The 23,567-nt window shown below is 39.5% G+C and overlaps 1 long non-coding RNA gene across 1 annotated transcript; it reads right to left on the reverse strand.

Annotated features, from left to right (window-relative positions):
- Positions 1–16,110: 16,110 nt before the first annotated feature.
- On the reverse strand, positions 16,111–21,374 carry LOC131003014 (uncharacterized). The gene is made up of 5 exons (XR_009094508.1): positions 21,222–21,374; positions 19,900–20,274; positions 18,225–19,217; positions 17,972–18,130; positions 16,111–16,340 (listed from the first exon to the last, which is right to left on the reverse strand). It is a non-coding gene; the product is annotated as an uncharacterized LOC131003014 (long non-coding RNA).
- Between the last annotated feature and the right edge of the window lie 2,193 nt (positions 21,375–23,567).

The following is a 23,567-nucleotide window of genomic DNA, read 5'->3' on the forward strand; positions in this document are numbered from 1 at the left end:
ATATAAGTTGATTATATGGTGATTAACGGATCACAGAAGGTCATATAATTAGAATAAACTTAAGAGATATAAATAGATCACAGCCGAGATGACTCTAGGCCGAGTCGTTGGTGTAGGCCGCAGTATAGATGGAAATAGTTTGTCTTGACTATTTGTCTATACTGGTACGTCATAACGTATTGATAGGATCACAGTGAGATGTATTCTTCTATCTGACATAAATGAAGAATCAAGATCTCGGTGACTTAATAAAATTTTAATACTAATAAGATTTTAGATATATATATTGATTCGTGTATCACTTTGATTTACCATGGGTGAGAGTTATATATTAACTTGAGTACTCTGTATCTTGGGTGATAGCGGTCAATATATGATATTTGGTTATTTGTATTAGTACCCATATCCGGTATAGGATAATGACATCCCCTTAAGGAGCTCAATAAGGTTTATTGCGTTAAACCCTGCAGGTTGATTAAGTTCATGCGCAATAATAAGGTTTAAGTGGTACTGCTTAAGGATTACTAAGAGATTCATTAATTTAAGCTATCAGAGCTTTAATTAATTAATGGATGTCGGATATTTTAAATACGGAGATTTAATAAGTCTAAATACAAGCCCCAACTCATCATCGGTAATAAAGGGGTAAGTCAGTATTGATTCTCTAGTGGAATGAATTAATGCTTATGAATTAATTATGATTTGGGCTGATCATAAGAATTAATTCATTAGAGGCCTATCTTTATTCCTTGTATCTGATCCCTGGACTGGCCTAAAGTCTCCAGAGCCCAGTAGGTGTAAAATTCGCCCACTACAGTTGTTGGAGCCCTAGGACTGTGTTTTGTCTTTAAATATAGATATCTGCTCTCAGAATAAGACACACAAAATTAGGGTTTTAGAGAGAGCAGTAGGGGGCACCAATTTCAAGGTGGTCGAATTCTCTGTGGGAGTTCTCATAGTTCGTTGTCCATCCAACGTTGGGAATTGAGCGAGATACAGTTCAGAAGATCTGAGCTGGAGTCAGATTTTTGCAGAAAATCAAGTTCTGGTAGTTTTCGAAGAACGACCATAACTTCTTCTATAGAACTCGGATTTGGACGAAACAGGTGGCCACGCTTTCGAAAAGGAAGAAGTCGTATTTCTGGGCAAAATACGAGTGGAGGATGTTTGTGGCTTCAAACGAAGGATTGAAGTTGGCTGACCTATTCAGCGACGAATTGATGAATTCTTCAGGTATTTCTGACTCCAAGGTGCAGCACTTAAATTAATAGGAGCATGCTAGGTTTAATCGATGTATGGTGAATTAAGATAATGCAAGAGACGATCCTCGGGCAAATCAAGTATTAATTAAGTTTAATATTCCTGCAATTGGTATCAGAGCCCGGATTAGTTTTCTTGGCTCTGTCTGATAATTCGCGTTCGAATAATATGTTCGTGTTTTTATTTTATTTTTTTGCTGCTGTTCTTTGTGGTCTGTTGATTCGTGGGATACGTCATTTTGATGTTGTAATCGTTTTTCCACCACGAGAAAAATCCATGGTTAGATTAGAATTTCAAATTGTACTTTATTTTTTGCTTGTAATCTGTAATTATGGTAAAACGAGATGAAGACGACGACGATCAAACGTAGAGCGAATAACAGGTTTTTGGAGTGGCTGAATAGGTTTCAGGCTGTGCTGTCGCGCGCGTCCGTGAGTTGCTGCGCTCTGGCTTTCGAGTTACTGCGCTCTGGCCTCTGAGCTGCTGCTGCTCTGGCCTCCGAGCTGATGTCTCTGCTCTGGCCTCTGGTCTGTATGCTGCTCTGGCCTCTGAGCTGATGTCTCTGCTCTGGCCTCTGGTCTGTATGCTGCTCTGGCCTCAGAGTTGTGCTCTGCTTTGGCCTCCGAGCTGTGTTCTGCTCTGGCTCCGAGCTGTTTCTGCTCTGGCCTCTAAGCTGACTCTGCTCTGGCCTCTGAGCGGTCTATGCTCTAGCCTCTGAACTGACTCTGCTCTGGCCTCTAAGCGGTCTCTGCTCTGGCTCTGAGTTGTCACTGCTCTGGCCTCTGAGCTGACTCTGCTCTGAGCGGTCTCTACTCTGGCTCTTAGCTGTCTTTGCGCTGACGCCTCCGGGCTGCGCTGCTCTACTGAGCTGATGCCTCTGGGCTGCGCTGCTCTGCTGCGCTGACGTCTCTGGGCTACGTTGCGTTGCTATGCTGACGTGCGTGCCTCCGGGCTGTTGATGTTGTGTCTGCCCAAACGGGCTAGGTGCCTGGGGCTGCGCTGATTTTCCTGGGGTCGCCGCATGATGCTGCTGCCGAGTGTTTGTGGCAGCGCCGCCTAGAGGTTCCAAACCCTATGTGGCACATGAATCTCGACATAAACCCTAAGGGTTCCCAAACCCTAGTTTCAAAGACGGGCCTGATGGAGTTGTTTCGGGCCGAGTTGTCATTTTTGAGTTTTTCTTTTCTGTTTTAAATGTAATAGATTAGAATTGGGATTCCACGAATGGGTCACGAAGAACTTTATTTCTTTTATTCTGCTCTTTGCATGTCGTGGGGTTAATCCATTATGCTCTTTGCATGCTGTTTTTGTCTTTGCTTGTTAATATGTGTTTATTAACTGCGCTTAGACAAGCATGCTAGGTTTATCGTTTTCCTAAGCATGTTTTAGAATTCTGCGAGCATGTTTTACGTGTTGCGTTCTAGAATAGCATGTTTAGGATTATGTATTGAGCATGATCAAACCTTTTGAAAGAAAAAAGACTAAGCTGTTTTAATAATTTTTATGGTGTTTAAAATTTATTTTAGACCTCCACAAGCGGTCCCAAGAGAAAGTGATTGAGAATATGAGCAAACGTCCACACGATCGTGGCTTACTTCTTGTTTGATTTCACGAGTTTGTCAAGTTGAGATTTCTATTAAAAATATTTAAATCCATTTAAGTAGTGGGAGTTATGCGGTAAACGTCCACACGATCGTGGCTTACTCGTATGATTTTCATAAGTACTTTAGAGGATGGATTTTAAATAAGATAACCAAGAGATTAAATTGAAAGCGGCATGGTCTTAGTGGGTATGTCAATTTTGAGAATTTAATTGTCAAGGTTAAATTGTGGTCGCTGCTTGGATATCGTTTCAAGTACAATGTACAACTCCCCATCGGAGTCCGTTCTTGAATATGATATGGTCTAGTTAAGGTCCAACTATTAATTTCCTTTGTCAAAAGGTTAAGTTGACATGGATGGAAATTAAATGACTAGGTGAATAGTCTGGTTGAGGGGTTCATGTGTAAACGTCCACACGATCGTGGCTTACTCGTGAGATTCCTTGGGCGGTTGGAGGTTTCATTAATATTGTTTTTATCAAAAGGTTACAATATTATTGTTACGAATTATGTGCTTCATGTTCTTACATGTTTAAATTGTTTATTTTCAGATATGTCTACGTCTCCTATTGTTTTTTTTATTCTTGCAGAAAGTCTTTAACCGGTCCATATATATTGATGATGACTGTAATACCCATCAGCGTTGTGCTTAGCAATACAGGGACATTTTACCTAATTATTGTTATTATTATTATTAAATAAACTAACCAGAGACCGCCTTGCCAGAGTGCAGGTTGGCAAAGACCGTCTTGCCAGAGTGCGGCGTGGCAGAGCCAACCTGCAGAGACAGAGCCCGCCTTGCCAGAGCGCAGAGCTACCAGAGACAATACCAAAGCGCAGAGCTACCAGAGACAATATGCCAGAGCAGAGCTACCAGAGATAACCTGCCAGAGACAACATGCCAGAGCCAGAGTTCAACCAGAGACAGCTCTGTCGAGAGCCAGCTTCACCACCAAGTTGGGCTTCACGGGCTTTAGGGTTACGCCCAATTAGTTATCTATAAATAGAAAGTTTAGCATTAGCATTAGGGGAGATGATTTATTTCAGAGCAACACTTGTAAAATGTAATTATCTCAAAGTATAGTGAAAACACTCGAAGATCACCCGTGGATGTAGGTCTCAATGACCGAACCACGTAAATCCGTGTCTCATCTATTGCTTATTAGTTAAGGGTTGATTTCATGCTTCATCAACTGGCGCCGTCTGTGGGAAATCCTGGGCTAAGGCATGAGTTGGGGATATTTTCTGGGCACTGTTCTTCATAATTTCAACGAATATGCATGTTCTAGCGAAAATCTAGGTAAATGGTTGGGTTTCAAACTAGATCTCTGAATGTGCTTCAACATCTGATCGTTCTGACTGTGTTATGTAAAAAATAGTAGGACAATTGCATGATTCTTCTAGTTAATATGTGAGATTTGCATGATTTTGGGTGTGTTTCTGTGCGATCTCTTATGTCCTTGTGTTCTTCATCTGGACATTTTATTTTGATTTCTGGGAACTTGGCCGATTTTTGGTTGCTCTGCATGAAGAAATGGTAGTTAAGGTGGCGCATATCGTGCAATTCGAAAGAACCCATATAATTTTTGAAGTATTCTTAGGACCTGTGCGATTTTGAATTTTTCTTGGGATCTGTGTGATTTTGAATCATGTTCTAATCACGGGAGAAATTATATCTTGTTCTGTTTCAATAACGTATATTCTCGACGTGAAATCTGAAGAAGTCATCTTCTCTTGGTTGAGATCATTTTTTGCATATCTGAACCCGACGGAAACATTATTTGCTCTTCTGGGTTTATTTCCCAGAGGGGTGGGATACTCATCGTTAGAAGGGGATTTCTCTGAGTTTCTTTCGCTTAACAAAGTCCGTACATTTGATCTGAAATTACATTATGGGCCGAAGTTAGTGGGTTTTTCTAGAGTTTATTATTATTATGGAGATATCTTACACAAGAAGAAGGGCAGATTACTCAAAAGAAAATCATGGCCGTTCCTACACAGGCAAAGGGAGCGGAAAAATCTGTTGCTGTGCAGACAGGGGAGCGCAGAGTAACTGAGAACATGGGAGAATAACCGTGCTGAACCGGTTTATATCAAGATCAGCCGAAAGAAGTTTGCCTTTCTTTAAAATCTTAAGGAAAGGGAGTCGTTTTGAATGGACCCATGAGTGTCAGCGGGCCTTCGAGGATGCTCTGGACGGATATTTTTCAGTTCTGACCGGGCTGCTCTGAATGGATATTTTTCAGCTCCGACCGAGCTACTCTGAACTGATATTTTTCAGCTCTGACCGGGCTGCTCTGGACAGATATTTTTTAGCTCTGACCAGGATGCTCTGGATGGATATTTTTCAGCTCTGACCGGGCTGCTCTGAACGGATATTTTCAGCTCTGACCGGGCTGCTCTGGACGGATATTTTTCAACTCTGACCAGGATGCTCTGGACAGATATTTTTCAGCTCTGACTGGGCTACTCTGAATGGATATTTTCAGCTCTGACCGGGCTGCTCTCGACGAATATTTTTCAGCTCTGACTAGGCTGCTCTGGATGGATATTTTTCTGCTCTGACCGGGATGCTCTAGATGAATATTTCCTGCTCTGACCGGGCTGCTCTAGATCAACATTTCCAACTCTGACCGGGCTATTTTGAATCAACATTTCGAGCTCTGGATCAACATATCTAGCTCTGACCGGCTGCTTTGGTCGAATATTTCCAACATTGACCGCGATGCTCTGGGCGAATATTTTCAGCTCTGCATGAGACATTTTGCTACAACAAGACAGACCAAATAACTTGTCTTCTAATTTGATTCTCACTTGCTATTTTACCTTTGCCCTTTTGTTTTGTGAAAATAAAAATTACATTATATTATTGTCGAGTTGTCTGTTTAGAAGACGGTGAAGTGATTTGCACTAAGGATTTTTAAGCTGTTTGTGGGATTGTGTTTGCTTAAATTACTCAAAGTATATTCCAATATTATATGGTTTTGAAAAATGTGGAAATTTTAATCGATTGAGGAGATTATTTAATTTGATGATTCTTTTATAACTCATGGATGGGAAATTGATGCGATTAATGATTCTCAATAATTGGTTTATCGCCCTGTTAAGAGGGGCTCTCATGTTTTATTAACATTGGTACTTGAGGATTCTTATAGCACAGGATAAACATATTTAAGGAAAACACTTGAACAAATATGGTAATCACCATAACACGAAAAGCTAATCCACTAACAAGTGGTGACTCAGGTACTTCGCAGAATGAAAACTTGTCGTTACATGATCTTAGTTATTTAATCAAAGCATGATTGGGATTTGGAAAATGTTATACCTTAGCTTTTGGGGATAAGCATGACTTATATTATCTATGCTGGGATTTATGCAATAATAATTATGTCTTGGAAGCTACACAACTTCTGCATATGTGCCTAGACTTGAAATATAAATTGACTAAGTACATGAAGCTGCATACCTTCTGCATATGTGCTAGGGCTTGAAACATAATTTGAACAACATACTTTGTGACCATAGTCATAACAGCGCTATCGCTAGCATCATCACAAGTAAGGACACCAAGCACAAGTATACGCATAACATGTTTAGTTAAATTATGCACATGTTATTACGGGGGAGAGTGGGGTATATGCCACCATATGTATTTTCTCGAAAAACTTAGCAGGATATTTGAGCCTTAACAGCAACTCAGCCGCGTAGCGGATATTAAAACCTTAAATGGTAACCTAGCCACGATCCGGAACTGTAAGCTTCAGATTTTATCTGAGCTTTTCCAGTGCAGCCAGTTCGATTATCTCAGCGCAATCAGGGCGATTGTATCATCGCATCCAGTGCGACTATCTCAGCACAGTCAGTGCAATTATCTTAGAACAGTCAGTGCGATTATCTTAGCGCAGCCAATGCGATTATCTCAGCGCAGTCAGTGCGATTGTATCAGCGCAGCCAGTACGGCTATCTCAGTGCAATCAGTGCAGCTATCTCAGCGCAGTCAAGGCGATTATCTCAGCGCAGCCAGTGCGATTATCTCAGCGCAGCCAGTGCGGTTATCTCAGCGCAGTCAATGCGATTGTATCACCGCAACCAGTGCGACTATCTCAGCACAGTCAATGCGATTATATCAGCGCAGCCAGTGCGGCTATCTTAACGCAGTCAGTGTGATTGTCTCGTCTAAGCTACCAAAGATTACTATCTCTAAGTTATCAAAACTAAAGCATTAATTGCAAAACTTAGTCCTTCGTGGCTTCGCATGCATTAATTGCAAAATCTAGCCCTTTGTGGCATCGCAGGCATTAATTGCAAAATCTAGCCCTACGTGGCTTCGCAGACATTAATTGCAAAATCTAGCCCTTCGTGGCTTCGCAAGCATTAATTACAAAATCTAGCCCTTTGTGGCTTCGCAGGCATTAATTGCAAAATCTAGCCCTTTGTGGCTTCGCAGGTATTAATTACAAAATCTAGCCCTTTGTGGCTTCGCAGGCTAATTACAAAATATAGCCCTTTGTGGCTTCGCAGGCATTAATTGCAAAATCTAGCCCTTTGTGGCTTCGCAGGCATTAATTGCAAAACTTTGGCTTTCATAGTAGCGCAGGCCTCAATGTCTACGCTCCGCGCAGAATTGTCGTAATCCGCAAAAGTTAGACAGGGGATGAGTCTTAAGTGGCAACTCAGCCGCTCTGCAGATATTTGAGCCTTAAAGTTAGTCATCATTAATGATGATATTCAAAGAATCAAAAGGAAAAATTACTATCTCTTTTATCTTAGTTCATTTGCAGCGCTGAAATACTTTGTCACCATTGTTTTGTAAAAATTGGCAGTTCTTATCTAATAAGTCGCAGGGAATCATGTATGCTTAATTGACATAGGAGAGCAGCACAACGCTAACTCTACACCACACACCACTGGTTGAACAAAGAAGACACAGTTCAACCAGACTAAGGGGGAGTAGCTGATGAGGACTGTAATACCCATCAGCGCTGTGCTTAGCAATACATGGACATTTTACCTAATTATTGTTATTATTATTATTAAATAAACTAACTAGAGACCGCCTTGCTAGAGTGCAGGTTGGCAAAGACCGCCTCGCCAAAGTGCGGCGTGGCAGAGCCAACCTGCAGAGACAGAGCCCGCCTTGCCAGAGCGCAGAGCTACCCACCTTACCAGAGCGTAGAGCTACCAGAGACAATGCCAGAGCGCAGAGCTACCAGAGACAACATGCCAGAGCAGAGCTATCAGAGACAACTTGCCAGAGCCAGAGTTCAACCAGAGACAGCTCTGCCGAAAGCCAGCTTCACCACCAAGTTGGGCTCACGGGCTTTAGGGTTAGGCCCAATTAGTTATCTATAAACAGAAGGTTTAGCATTAGCATTAGGGGAGAAGATTTATTTCGGAGCAACACTTGTAAAATGTAATTATCTCGAAGTATAGTGAAAACACTCGAAGATCACCCGTGGATGTAGGTCTCAATCACCGAACCATGTAAATCTGTGTCTCGTCTATTGCTTATTAGTTAAGGGTTGATTTCATGCTTCATCATATATATATATATATGGAAACGCATTTTGGAGTTTATCTTCATCACGAACTAGCACAAATTTTGTGCTTCTTATTACTCCACGTTCTATCTGTCCGAACGATGAGTTAACTGATGGAAAAAATGAATTGCATAAAAGGTGACATAAGACGAATAATGTGGTTATATGCTATATTATGATAATGATGTCACAAATCTTGCAGCTCTAACATCAGGGCATGGACGAAGCTCTTAGCATCATGCTGAATCTCAAGAAAACGTTCGGAGAGTCGGATTGAGCTGCTCGTTTAAATTTGATGAGAGTAATCTTGTTAATTTTATGAGCGAGCATAACTCAGTGCACGAGCATGTCATGCACGTGGCAAACTTTTTTGACGAACTTGAATTGCTAAGTGGAAACATCGACGGTGAGGCAAAAGTCGATATTATCCTGAACTCTCTTCCCGAGTCTTTTAATTAAGAACTTTCATCTCTACGCTGTTATGAGCAAGAAAGATAATACTCTTTTCAAGTTATTGAATGCTCTAGTTACGGCTAAGGAAGTTGTGGGAAAGAGATGTGCAAGCACTTGTTACTGCCAAAAGAGGGCCATCTTCTTCGTCGAAAGACGGGAAGAAGAAGGGTCCAAGGGGCAAGAAAGATAAGGAAAATAGTGGGAGTAGTGGTGTAATAAAGATTGAGTATTGGAGAATTTTTCTTTCGATACTCAACGCAAAGGGTTAAAGTACTTTACTTGCTGTAGTAACTGAGACATGTCAACTCGTTTTCTACTCACTTGTGAGTAGCTGATAGCGAGAGAAATTGTTCATGATTGTTGCACCTTGCATGACTTTTTAAGTTGACAAGGAAGCTGGAAAGTGATGAGATGATTGTCTTCATAAGCAACGCGACAAGAGTCGCAGTTGTTGCAATTGGAGACTTGTCTTTATGTTCTAAAGACATAGTTTAGTTGTTGAGAGTTCCTTATCATGTTCCAAAACTTTGAATAGATGGATATCATGTCATTTTTTATAGTGGTGTCTCTATCATAGGAAATGACAAAGTTGTCTATTCTGGAATTTTTTGAACATCTCTCTTTATACTATAACTTGTCTACATAATACCTTTACATTGCATGTACATCATCGAACAAAATAAAGAGAAAAGTTAAGGCTAATCTCTAATAAGTATCTTACACCTATATTGATACCCTAGATTAGGTCACATCTATCTTAACAGGATCCAAAGGCTCGTGTCTAAATAGTACATTGGATTCAATCTAGGTTTGTACCATTTGGAACCTACGAATTCTATATAGAGGAAAAGATGGAGACCGGGTCATTTATGGCAAAGGGGATAAAGGGCCAATAATGTGTTAGGAATGATCTTTCTGATTCATTGTCAGTGTTTGGGATTTCAACCCAGTTTACTTCACCATGTATTCCCTATATAAGACGGTGTGGTGGAGGGAAGAAATAGGTCACTCTTGGAAAAATATGTTCGATGATGAGTTATGCATTTTTGCAATTAGTCCTAAAGAATCAGAAGGTGGTTATTAGCAATGACATACGATTCTTAAAAGTGGACTATGTGAATTATCATTCATCCATGTCAGATATTATGCTTCAAGAAATTGAAGGCCATAGACAGGCGTTTTCATAACCCAAGCCAAGTGTGCAAGAGTTTGTACCACAAGACACTACACACACTGTTGACATATACGTGCCACCACAACTCCATTGTAGTGAGAGGGTTGTGGGATAACCCGATCGATTTATGTTCTTGGGATAATCTTTATATTCGGTCCCTGATAGTGAATATAAGAAAATCGACCCAGATATCTACTTGAAATTAGTGGGAGACGATAATGTAGATTCCTGGCACACCTCAATGGAGCAATTCATTACTACTATGGGTTGTATACTAGAAAAATCTTATATATTGGACTAAATACGATTGGAGGACGTTTGAGGCTTCAAACGAAGGATTGCAGTTGGTTGACCTGTTCAGCGACGAATTGATGAATTCTTAGGAATTCTTCAGGTATTTCTAACTCCAAGGTGCAGCACTTAATTTAATAGGAGCATGCTAGGTTTAATCGATGTATGGTGAATTAAGATAATCCAAGAGACGATCCTCGGGCAAATCGAGTATTAATTAAGTTTAATATTCCTACAATTGGTATCAGAGCCCGGATTAGTTTTCTTGGCTCTATCTGATAATTCGCGTTCGATTAATATGTGCGTGTTTTTTATTTTGTTTTTCTGTTGTTGTTCTTCGTGGTCTGTTGATTCGTGGGATACGTCGTTTTGACGTTGTAATCGTTTTTCCACCACGAGAAAATCCGTGGTTAGATTAGAATTTCAATTCTATTTATTTTTCGGTTGTAATCTGTAATTATGGTAAAATGAGACGAAGACGACGATGATCAGACGTAGAACGAAGAACAGGTTTTTGGAGTGGATAAACAGGTTTCAGGCTGTGCTGCACTCTGGCCTGCGAGCTGCTGCACTCTGGCATGCGAGATGCTGCGCTCTGGCTCTGGAGATGTCTCGGCTCTGGCTCTGAGCAGTCTGTGCTCTGGCTCTGGAATGGTCTCGGCTCTGTCTCTGGAGCAGTCTGTGCTCTGTCTCTGGAATGGTCTCGGCTCTGTCTCTGGAGCAGTCTGTGCTCTGGCTCTGGCTCTGGCTCTAGAGCAATATGTGCTCTGGCTCTGGAGATGTCTCGGCTCTAGCTCTGATCGGTCTATACTCTGGCTCTGGAGCTGTCTCGGCTCTGGCTCGGGAATGGTCTCGACTCTAGCTCTGGAGCAGTGTGTGTTCTGGCTCTGGAATGGTCTCGGCTCTGTCTCAGGAGCAGTCTGTGCTCTGTCTCTGGAATGGTCTCGGCTCTGGCTTTGGAGCAGTCTGTGCTCTAGCTCTGGAGAGGTCTTGGTTCTGGCTCTGAGCGGTGTTTGCTCTGGCTCTGGGCGGTGTTTTGCTCTGGCTCTGAGCGATATGTTTGCTCTAGCTCCGAATGGTCTCTGCTCTGGCTCCGAGCGGTTTCTGCTCTGGATCTGAGTGGTCTCTGCTCTGTCTTTGAGCGATCTCTACTCTGGCCTCTGAGCTGTCTCTGCTCTATTTTGCTGAGGCTGCCGAGGAAGTGTCTCGAAGCTAACCCTAGGGGTTCCCAAACCTTAGTTTTCAAAGACGGGCCTGATGGAGCTGTTTCAGGTAGTGTTTACGTTTTTGAGTTTTTCTTTTCTGTTTTAAATGTAATAGATTAGAATTGGGATTCCACGAATGGGTCACGAAGAACTTTTTTTCTATTCTTTGCATGTCGTGAGGTTAATCCTTTATGCTCTTTGCATGCTTTTTTTGTCTTTGCTTGTTAATATGTGTTTATTAACTGCGCTTAGACAAGCAATCTAGGTTTATCGTTTTCTTAAGCATGTTTTAGAATTCTGCAAGCATGCTTTACGTGTTGCGTTCTAGAAGAGCATGTTTAGGATTATGTGTTGAGCATGATCAAACCTTTTGAAAGAAAAAGACTAAGCAGTTTTAATAATTTTTAAAGAGCTTAAAAATTATTTTATACCTCCACAGGCGGTCTCTAGATAAAGTGATTGGCGATGTGAGTAAACGTCCACACGCGTGGCTTACTTCATGTTTGTTCTTTCATAAGTTTGTCAAATGAGGTTTCTATAAAAAAAATATTTAAATCCATTAAAGTAGTGGGAGTTATGCAGTAAACGCCCACACGCGTGGCTTACTTGTATGATTTTCACGAGTACTTTGGAGAATGGAGTTAAATAAGATAACCAAGAAATTAAATTGAAAGCGGCATGGTCCGAGTGAGTATGTCAATTTTGAGAATTTAATTGTCAACGTTAAATTGTGGTCATTGCATAGATATCATATCAAGTACAATGTACAACTCCCCGCGGAGTCCCTTCTTGATGATGATATAGTCTAGTTAAGGTCCAACTATTAATTTCCTTTTTCAAAAGGTTAAGTTGACATGGATGGAAATTAAATGACTAGGTGAATAGTCTGGTTGAAGAGTTCGTGTGTAAACGTCCACACGCGTGGCTTGCATATGAGATTCCTTGGGCGGTTGGAGGTTTCAATCAATATTGTTTTATCAAAAGGTTACAATATTATTGTTATGAATTATGTGCTTCATGTTCTTACATGTTTATTTGTTTACTTTCAGATATGTCTATATTTCCTATTGTTTATTTATTCTTGCACAAATTCTTTAACTGGTCCATATATATATATGTATGAAAACACTTTTTTGGAGTTTATCTTCATCACGAACTAGCACAAATTTTGTGCTTCTTATTACGCCATGTTCTATCTGTCCGAACGATGAGTTGACTGATGGGAAAAATGAATTGCATAAAAGGTGACATAAGACGAATAATGTGGTTAAATGCTATATTCTGAGAATAATGTCACAAATCTTGCAGCTCTAACATCAGGGCATGGACGATGCTCTTAGCATCATGCTGAATCTCAAGAAAATGTTCGGAGAGTCAGATTGAGCTGCTCGTTTAAATTTGATGAGAGTAATCTTGTTATGAGCGAGCATAACTCAGTGCATGAGCATGTCATGCACATGGCAAACTTTTTGACGAACTTGAATTGCTCAGTGGAAGCATCGACGGTGAGGCAAAAGTCGATATTTCCTGAACTCTCTTCCCGAGTCTTTTAATTAAGAACTTCTGTCTCAACGCTGTTATGAGCAAGAAAGATATTACTCTTTTTGAGTTAATGAATGCTCTAGTTACGGCTAAGGAAGTTGTGGGAAACAGATGTGCAAGCACTTGTTATTACCAAAAGAGGGCCATCTTCTTCCTCGAAATATGGGAAGAAGAAGGGTCCAAGGGGCAAGACAGACAAGAAAAATAGTGGGAGTAATGGTGTGATAAAGATTGAGTATTGGAGATTTTTTTTCTTTCAATACTCAAGGCAAAGGGTTAAGGTACTTCACTTGCTGTAGTAAATGAGACATGTCAACTCGTTTTCTACTCAGTTGTGAGTAGTGGATAACGAGAGAAACTGATCATGATTGTTGCACCTTGCATGGCTTTTTAAGTTGACAAGGAAGGTGAAAAGTGATGAGATGATTGTCTTCATAAGCAACGTGACAAGAGTCGCAGTTGTTGCAATTGGAGACTTGTCTTTTATGTTCTAAAGACATAGTTTAGTTTTTTAGAGTTCCTTATCATGTTCCAAAAGTTTGAATGGATGGATATTATGTCATTTTTGATAGTGGTGTCTCTATCATAAGAAATGATAAAGTTGTCTATTCTGGTATTTTGAACATCTCTCTTTATACTATAACTTGTCTACATAATACCTTTATATTGAATGTACATCATCGAACAAAAGAAAGAGAAAAGTTAAGGCTAATCTCTCATGAGGATCTTACACATATATTGATACCCTAGATTAGGTCACATCTATCTTAACAGGATCCAAAGGCTCGTGTCTAAACAGTACATTGGATTCAATCCAGGCTGCACCATTTGGAACCTGCAAATCCTGTATAGAGGAAAAGATGGAGACCGGGTCATTCATGGCAAAGGGGATAAAGAGCCAATAATGTGTTAGGAATAATCTTTTCTGATTCATTGTTAGTATTTGGGATTCCAACCCAGTTTACTACACCATGTAATCCCTGTTGGATTTGTATACTGAAAGCAAGAACCTTTTATGCTTGTATATAATGATTCATGTGTTCACTGTTTTAATCTCCTATCTGTTTGTGTTCATGATTGCATATGTATGTTCTTTATCTCTATATAAGTAGATTATATGGTGTGTTGTAGATCACAGAAGACCATATAATTGGATTAACCTTAAGAGATATAATATGATCACAGCCGAGATGACTTTAGGACGAGTCATCGGTTTAGGCTGTGGTATAGATGGAAGTAGTTTGTCTTGACTACTTGTCTATACTGGTACGTCATAACGTATTGATAGGACCACAGTGAGATGTATTCTTCTATCTGACTTAAGTGAAGAATCAAGATCTCGGAGACTTAATAAAATCTTAATACTAATAAGATTTCGACTATATATGTTAATTCGTGTATCACTTTGATTTACTATGAGTGAGAGTGTCGCAGCCCGAAATCCCAACGCTAGTAATAGCGGGGTACGAGTATCGATACGACTATTTTAAAAGAATAAAAGATAAGAAGAACTAGATTGAACGTCATGCGGAAGCTCAAAACAAAGCATGCTAAGGAAAAATTATCATAAATGAACCCAAGGGTAAAATCGTCAACGTCGTTATAACTTTTTAATTATCAGGAATCTCACGAACAAAAACAAAACAGGTACAACTCTTTTTTCATAAGGAAGAATAATATGCAGAGTATCGCAGCAAAAGGCGAACCGATTATATGTATGAAGACACATAACCGTGAGTGTATTGCTTGATTTCAAAAGAAAAACTAAGTATCTCAAACATCAAGATTCTATTATCATAAAGGCAATATGGAAATTTAAAACACATCGATTGAAACTTTTCCCACCAGCACCAGACCAATCTCGCTCCTTGCTTAGCCTGCACACACTACTAAAAAAAACGCTCATACGTAACGGTAAATTTTCGTTATGTATGTACCAAAATTACCCGTTGTATATAGTGGTGTTATGTATGAGGGCGCTCATACATAACGGTAATATACCGTTATGTATACTATGAATACATAACGGTTTATCGGATATCCATAACACACGCAAAACCGTTGTGTATAATACTCATACATAACGAATATTTTCCGTTATAAAAAGTTTGTTTTCCGATATGTATTAGTTATATAAATAACGGTGATTTATGTTTTACATAACGGTTATCCACCGTTGTTTAATGGTAGAAAACATAACGCTTTTTTATCGTTACGAAATTTATTTTTCCGTTATAAAATATATTTCGTAGAGACTGTATTGGGATTATATACAACGCTTTTTTGTACTTCACATAACGGTTATTTTCGTTATCTTTGGTATCAATTGTAACAGTGTTTTACCGTGATAAATTTATATTATTCGTTGTGTAATTAAATTATAGATAACAATGTTTATACATATTAGAAACGACAATGAGAACCGTTATGTATTCTCAGTTATAAAATTAACCATATTTTCAGGGTTTTTTTTTGGGATAATTGCGTGAAAATACACAAACTTTGCCAAAAATTCATATTTGACGCGAAGTTATGATTTTACATTTTAATACACCAACTTTCGTTGTTGTCCAAATTTGACACGACTTAATTCTTAAAAATTCAAAAAACAACCCCTTTTTGTAAATAATTATACAAAGACCCACTTATGTTATAATTTGGGACATTTAAACCAAAACAAGATATTTCCTATGATGTTTTCTTTTAATCTTTGATCCGCGCCTAAAATGGTTTAAAAGAAAACCTCATAAGGAAATATCTTGTTTTGGTTTAAATGTCCCAAATTATAACATAAGTGGGTCTTTGTATAATTATTTACAAAAAATTGTTGTTTTTTGAATTTTTAAGAATTAAGTCGTGTCAAATTTGGAGAACAACGAAAGTTGGTGTATTAAAATGTAAAATCCTAACTTCGCGTCAAATATGAATTTTTGGCAAAGTTTGTGTATTTAGGTGCAATTTTCCCTTTTTTTTTTTTATTTTTTTGCCTGTTTTTTGTAATTTCCTAATTATAATTCATACAAATATACAATATTCTCAAATAATACAATCCAAAACATATTATATAACATAACTTAAACTTCCATACATTGTAGCTTCCAAGTACCAAAAGTAGTCATGTAATTTACATCCAAACAATATTAACAAAAAAAATGGTGTTCAACTCTTGCTTCACCAAATTCTTACATTTTTCTAGATTCAAAAGACATACAAAACACCAACCAAAATGCCACATCTAGCTTCCTATCTTCCTGCTAACTGTTATTGCCACCTGACCATGAAACAAAATCAGTAAAACATAATACTATGTTGCATACTATAAATTAAGTCTGCAACAGCCACCAAACAGAATACTAAAACTGCACAACATAAAATGCTAATGCTCTCAGGTCCAAACTGACACTGGGCATGAAACAGTTGTGGAGATAACCTATTATGCCCTTAATTCACAGTATTATTTCAGTAAGATAGTTCTAAAAGCTAAGGATAATTTTCCTAAGATCCACATCACCGAGCTCAAGATTGCAACTTGCAAATCATATAATAGTTTGATATCGTTGTGGTAACACTGAAATAGCCTCAATCTTTCAGCAATAAGCCGCATATGATAACTGACCCTTATTATATAATTAGAAAAAGAGATCAACAAATTGATTTTGTAATCAGAAAAGCTAGTAGATAACATAAGGTACAATATACAATCGTTCTTCAACCAGGGGACTTAGCCCACTGGCCACCGGGTACTCACTTAAGTGAAGTGACCCGGGTTCGATCCCTCTTAGGAGCGAATTGGAGATTGGAGATATAAGGTGGATTTGGTGAATGGAGAGATAAGGTGGTTCTTGGAGTGGATGGGGAACTAATTACTAACATCTAACATGACTTTGCCCGATCAAAAAAAAAAAAATATACAATCGTTCTTCAAATTAGTTCTTCATATCTAACACAGATAAAAGCACAGTTATGCTAATGTATACCAGTGAAGCCAATATAGAATGAGAGCTCAACCCAATTGATGACTTCAAAAGAACTATTTCACCATTTCTCACAAACAACATTACATCTTTCACATTGCTGGTATTTGTAGAACCCAGTAATAAACCTTTAACTGCAATAACTTCCAAATAACTCCCAACTTCCTTCAAAGAACAACTGATTCACCATTTCACACAAACAGTGATACATCTTTGATCTGTCACATTGCGGGTATTCGTACAACCTAGTAATCAACCTTTTACTGCAATAAATTCCAAATAACTCCCTCAACTTCCTTTCAGCACCTTGAAGATGCAATGTCTTAATTAAGTCTTCAAGGCTCCATTCAGTTTACGTATTCGATTTCAAACTTGAGTTCCAAAACATAATTACAAATAGAAAGAACTAGTTTGAATAACTTCAAGTTGTTCATATCAAGGAACAATTTTTGTGGTTCTAATTGATCTAAAACCAATGTAATAGTAATTTAAAATATTATCCTCAAATCTAAATCATTCCAATTTCCATCCAGATGCAACCAATAATTTTAGATAATTATCATATGTTTCATATATAGAATTTTTGGCAGTCATATGGTTTGGAAACTTTAAAAGTTCTTAAAAAATCTTGAAATTAGACTAGACTTTGCAAGGAAGTTCATGTGGTTCCACATCAATAACAGATCCAATTTTTACACACATGAAGGCATCGTAGAAGTTTTCAACTCTAAGTAAATGGTGTAGAACTGAAACCAAAAGCCTAAGTTAGGGAAAAAAAAATATTAGTATGGGTGGTTTTGCAGACATAAGCAAATGACATGTAGTGATGTAGAGAGTCATACATTGAACCTTCACATGATGGAGAACGGGAAAGATAGAAACGAAAGAAACAAGAAAACAATGCATTAAAATTAGTAACAACACAAACCAGTAGATGAGGTGCCTGATTCACTACTGGAGCTTCTTGAACCACTGCAGTTACTATTCCTTTCAGCATCATCCTTATCAATCCAAATTGGAGGTGAACTGGAAATTGGAGGCGAATCATTTCCACCAATATCCACATCCTCATCAGCTCGCTCATGGTCTGATTAAATTTTTCAAGGGTAAGATAACAAGATGTCAAACACGACTAGGTAAAATTAAAGTCTAGGTGCAACTTCATTGGGAAAAGAAAATACCTTCGCAAGGCAGGTAAGATGAATCTCTAAACCCAGATTCCTTCTTTATCTGTGAGAATTATTCGTACACATGTACACATTGAGAATACTTATCACAATGGAGCATAGTGCAAATACATGAAAGCACTTGCAGTTTACCTCAGTATCGCGGTTCTCTGATATTGATTGTTTTTTCTATGCTTATACTATGCTTATACTATGTGCCATGTAAAGAAACTAAAAATTTGTTGGGAGACTGTTCCTTAAGTGTTGAAGCTCTATCATAAGAACAATATAGATGCAACATCAGGTCTAGAAAATCAGAACATCCTGCAGTATTCTTATTCCTAAAAGAGGACCATATTGTACAGAAATAATCAGCATTTAGCAGCATAATGAGACTGCAATCCTATTACTTAAATAATTAAAGCAAGATGCAGAACTAGAATTTCCAGAACAACATCTCGAATCATCCATTCACAATCCTACTACAGCTACATTGAGATCCTGCTATCATCTTCATCAGAATATAAAGCTCTTAAATCTATATACAAATGGGTGGTGGTTGGTTGGACTGGCAGATCACTCACAAACATACAATAACTTGAAAAAATCTATGTTTTGGTTTCATTGTTTCCAACAAGTTTTCTCTTAGTAACTTCAGTTAATCTTCCTCTGGGTTCAAGAAATAATCAAAATGAAAGCATGTAATCTTCATGGGAAAGGAAAATCTTCTTAAAGCAAAAGATTAGACATCCATCTACAGGTTATAAGAATACTATGACCTAACAACATAAGCATGAAGTTGAGATATATACAGAATACAAGTATATGGCAAAAAACAGTAAAAGAGTTCAAGATTAATATAAAGACTATAACTAAGTTAAATCAAGATTTGAATCACTGAGACACACCCAACCACTTTGTGAAGTTCTCAAATTCTGTGTAGTCACTATCCGAGATCATGGTCTTGTACCATGATTTGCTAGCCGACTTGATCGCTGAAGCTTCCTCCTGCAAGAGACAAATAATGGAATGAGCAAGTCACAATGGACAACTAAATGAGATAAGGAAGCTGTATTTATTTAACTTGTACAGTTACAAACAAGAAACAAGCCATATATTAACACCCCAACAAAGAATTCTTCCCTGAGACAACTTTGGTGTATGTACTGGGAAGCTTGCTTGGTTGTCTATTTGGGGAGCTTCCCCAAATGGACATTTGAATGATAAATCCAGCTGCCCTTTCATTCCCACAATTTTCACCAACATCGTGCCATCCCCTTAATCTCAATAGAGCTGGCTCAACCAAACTCAATAGAGACACCCAACAATAAACCCCAAACTTATTTCAGCATCTCAGGGAATTATCAAGGGAAGTATAAATCTCCCTGGTGCTATCAGATGTATGTGCAAACATTCATTAAGTTTTTCCCCATCTTCCCAAAAGTAAACGCAGCTTGAGGTTTGCCATGAGTAAACTACTGGTGCACCAGTGTGTGTGATGCAGCCCTGAACCCGAGCAGTAGCATCAAATCAGGTGCCTTGTTCCCATCAGCTGCCCATGCCCATGGACTCATTGCTCTAGACTCGATACCCTAAACCCCCAAACTCATTGCATGTGTGTGATAGCTGTAGGGAAGAAGAACCCTAAACCCCCAAATTCACAAAATATTCATGTATTCTTCAGCATTACCTTTTGATGGGAACTTGGGCGTTGGAAACTGCTGCTGCTGCTGCGGAGTCATCCGGGAAAGGCTAGGTGAGGGCGGTGGGCTGTCGATCGAAGGAGACGGGGCGGGGAGAGCGGCGGCGGCCGGAGGGGGCTGGAGCGGCGGCCGTAGAAGGCTGGGGCGGCGACGAAAGGCTAGGTCAGGGCGGCGGGCTGTCGATCGAAGGAGATGGGGCGGGGAGAGCGGCGGCGGCCGGAGGGGGCTGGAGCGGCGGCCGTAAAAGGCTGGGGCGGCGACGAAAGGCTAGGTGAGGGCGGCGGGCTGTCGATCGAAGGAGATGGGGCGGGGAGAGCGGCGGCGGCCGGAGGGGGGCTGGAGCGGCGGTCGTACAAGTAGGGCTGGGAATTTCGGGATCAGGTAATCGGGTACCCGATACCCGACCCGAAAAAATCGGGTATCGGGTACCCTATACCCGAAAAATTAGGGGTCGGGGTCGGGGTCGGGTAGTTAGGGTGTAAAAAAATCGGGTATCGGGTATACCCGATCGGGTATCGGGTATACCCGAAATACCCGATTAATTTATTAAATATATATTAAATTATTTAATACCCTAGCCATTTTGTTCCCATTTTGTTCCCTGAGTGACTGAGTCTCCTGCCGCCTCCCTCTGTTCCAATTTCCAAACTCCCTCTCTTCCCTCTTCGACCCAGTCACCCAACGGCGCAACTCCCATCGTCCCACCCGCCACCCGCCACGACCCAGCGGCGCCGGAGTCCCGCCCGCCTCCCAGCCTCGTGCGAGTCCCGCGGCTCCCGCCCGCCTCCCAGCCTCGTCCGCCCGCGGCGCCCACTCGATCCAGAAATCCGGCGACCCAGCGGCGCCCCTCGCCCGCCTGTCGTCTCCGTTCTCCTCGCCTCGTCCGCCCGCAGTCGCCCAGTTCTTCTTCTTCTTCTTCTTCTTCTTCTTCTTCTTCTTCTTCTTTAATACAAATTTCTTATGTCAATGTTGAATAATTGAATTTGCTGCTTTGAATAATTGAATTTGGTCCTTGAATTTCACTGTTAATGTTGAATTTCGGCTGAATTTGCCGATTTGAATTTGCTGCCCTGGTTTGAATTTGCCGATTTGAATCTTTGAATTTGCCGATTTGAATCTACCAACTGAGCTATGTTTTCGGGTAATTTAGGGTACCCGAATACCCGATTCGGGTACCCGATTAAGAAATCGGGTTCGGGGTCGGGTATCAGTTTCCGGCCTTATTCGGGATCGGGTACCCGATTTTTTCGGGTAGGGTACCCGAACCCGACCCGATTCCCAGCCCTACGTACAAGGCTGAGGCGGCGACGAGGGTTTGAGATTTGGTGCAATTTCACACTTAATTGATTTGTTGATTTGCCGGAGTGGTGATTTGGTGAAGGGAAGACCGATTTGCTGGAGTCGAATTGGGGATTTGAGCGATTTGCTGGAGTGTGAGATTTGGAGCGAAAACATACGAGTAATGGCGGGAGTTGCTCAATATATTTTTTAGTATAATAATTTAGTTTAAATAAAAATAAAAAAAAAAAAAAAAAAACCCTCATAGATAACAGTAAGGAATAACGGTCGAAACTACCGTTATTAATTACGTTTATATATAACGATATTCTTAACGCTAAAAAACCCGTTGTTGAATAGATGCTCATACATATGGATAACGTTAATACGTAACACTTAATTTGAAACTGTTATAAATACATATGGATAACAGTACATATATAACGGAGTCTTGGAAAACCGTTATGTATTACTAAAAGTGCGCTCATACATAACGGTTTTTGACCAAAACCGTTATGTATGAACCGTTATCCCTATTTCAATTTTTAGTAGTGACATTTAGAAATATATGCAGGGCGCGAGTACATAATACTCAGTGGGAAAATGCCGAAAAACAAGAAAGGTGCTCTTAGAGCTATATGTTTGAAACTTGCCACATCTCAGCAATACGCAGAAATAAAGTTAGCGTAAATGAATTTGTGCATGCAGTTTTCATAATCATGATATCATAAGTAAACGACTGCAGTCAAAGATCATAACATGTATGTACCACATCTACAACTCATCATCATCAAAGGTACTGAGAAAGTAGGCCTCCCTCTCAAGTACCGTGACCGGCCGACCCGAAGACGGCTTACAGTCACCTCTGTGCACAAAATCCTGCTTGTGGCAGGACCGAATTCGTTTCATCTCATCAGTAAAGGGTAACATACAAGCTCAACATCAAAAATTGGCAAGTCAAACAGTTCTTAAACATCATTTAGCTCAAAGCATTTGATCAACTCATAACATTATCAAATCATTTTAGAAAGCTCGTATAATATACTTATACTCAAAATATTGCCCACCTGAAGTCCTTCGCTAATCCTGGATGGAAATCAGGCAACTTACTCCTTCGTCTCGCTCGGGCCTTCATATATCATTATCACATCGTCATCGTCATCGAAGGTTCATGTGATAAAACAAACCTTAGTCAGAAACTCAATTTCTAAAGCCAAACTCATCTCAACTATAACTTCTCACTCAACGTCTATTTACCCAATAAAACTCAATCTCTAGGTATACTCGACTTCTAAGGATTCACACGTCCTACTCTCGACTTAACTCTCAACTCGGCTCAACCTCATAGCAATCAAGCACATAAACAATTAAGCATAAACACTTAAGCATATGAAAAACACACATAGACAAGTCAAAAACAACTTCACTCTGCACTGACTCAACTTCAAAACCTCACCGGACTCTGTAAAGAACTCCCCTGTAGTCGTAAATTATACCAAAAGAACCCTCTTTGAGTCTAGTTTCATTTAAAAAAAAGTAGGATAAAAAACGCCAAGTATTTTAGGAGATATGACTGTTTTACTACAGTCTACCATATTCGGCAGTTTTTAGCAACCAAAAAGTTTGATTTTTGAAAAATAGTAAACGTGGTCACAAAGGTCTGAAATTTGGTGAGTACATATCTAAGACACTTATGTCTTAATAATAAAAATTTGGGTTCCAGAATGGTAAGGAACGATACTGGAATAGGTGACTCTATTGGCTACTCACCGAACAATTCGGCAGAACGTAGCAGTTTTGGTTTTGCATTTTATAAAAATAGTAAACGAAGTCCAAATGACTTGAAATTTTACCGGTATGCTCAAAACTCTCAAATATACTTACCATAAACTTTTCATGGTGTTTGGGTAACAAAAACCCCTCGAAAACAGTAGGTCAGTGCATCACTAAAAATGACTCCGAACTCCATCACACAAGCAAACATGCTCAACTCAACATTTCTTCAAGCAAACTCATCAAAGTTCATTCTAAGCACTTATAGCACTCAAAAACATTCAAATATAACATAATACTCATAATACTCAATCTCGACTCTTTTCTTTCATCATAAACTCAAATCTCATGGAAAACGTTTCAACGAACACGTCAATCAACTTCTCTTTTCATTTTCATGCTCAAAGTTACTCAAATACTCAAACATGATCTTATACACCATATAACTCATTATACATATATGGATTCCCTTGTTCTCATGTAAACTAAACTCTAGTGAAAACTCATGTATCAACATAAATCTCTTAATAAAACATGACAAATGTTCACATAATGGTCATAGAGCAATTAGACCTCATTTTACCAAGCATCAACCTCACATCAT

This window comes from Salvia miltiorrhiza, unplaced genomic scaffold (assembly GCF_028751815.1).
Source record: "Salvia miltiorrhiza cultivar Shanhuang (shh) unplaced genomic scaffold, IMPLAD_Smil_shh fragScaff_scaffold_60_2, whole genome shotgun sequence".
Taxonomy (NCBI): Eukaryota; Viridiplantae; Streptophyta; class Magnoliopsida; order Lamiales; family Lamiaceae; genus Salvia; species Salvia miltiorrhiza.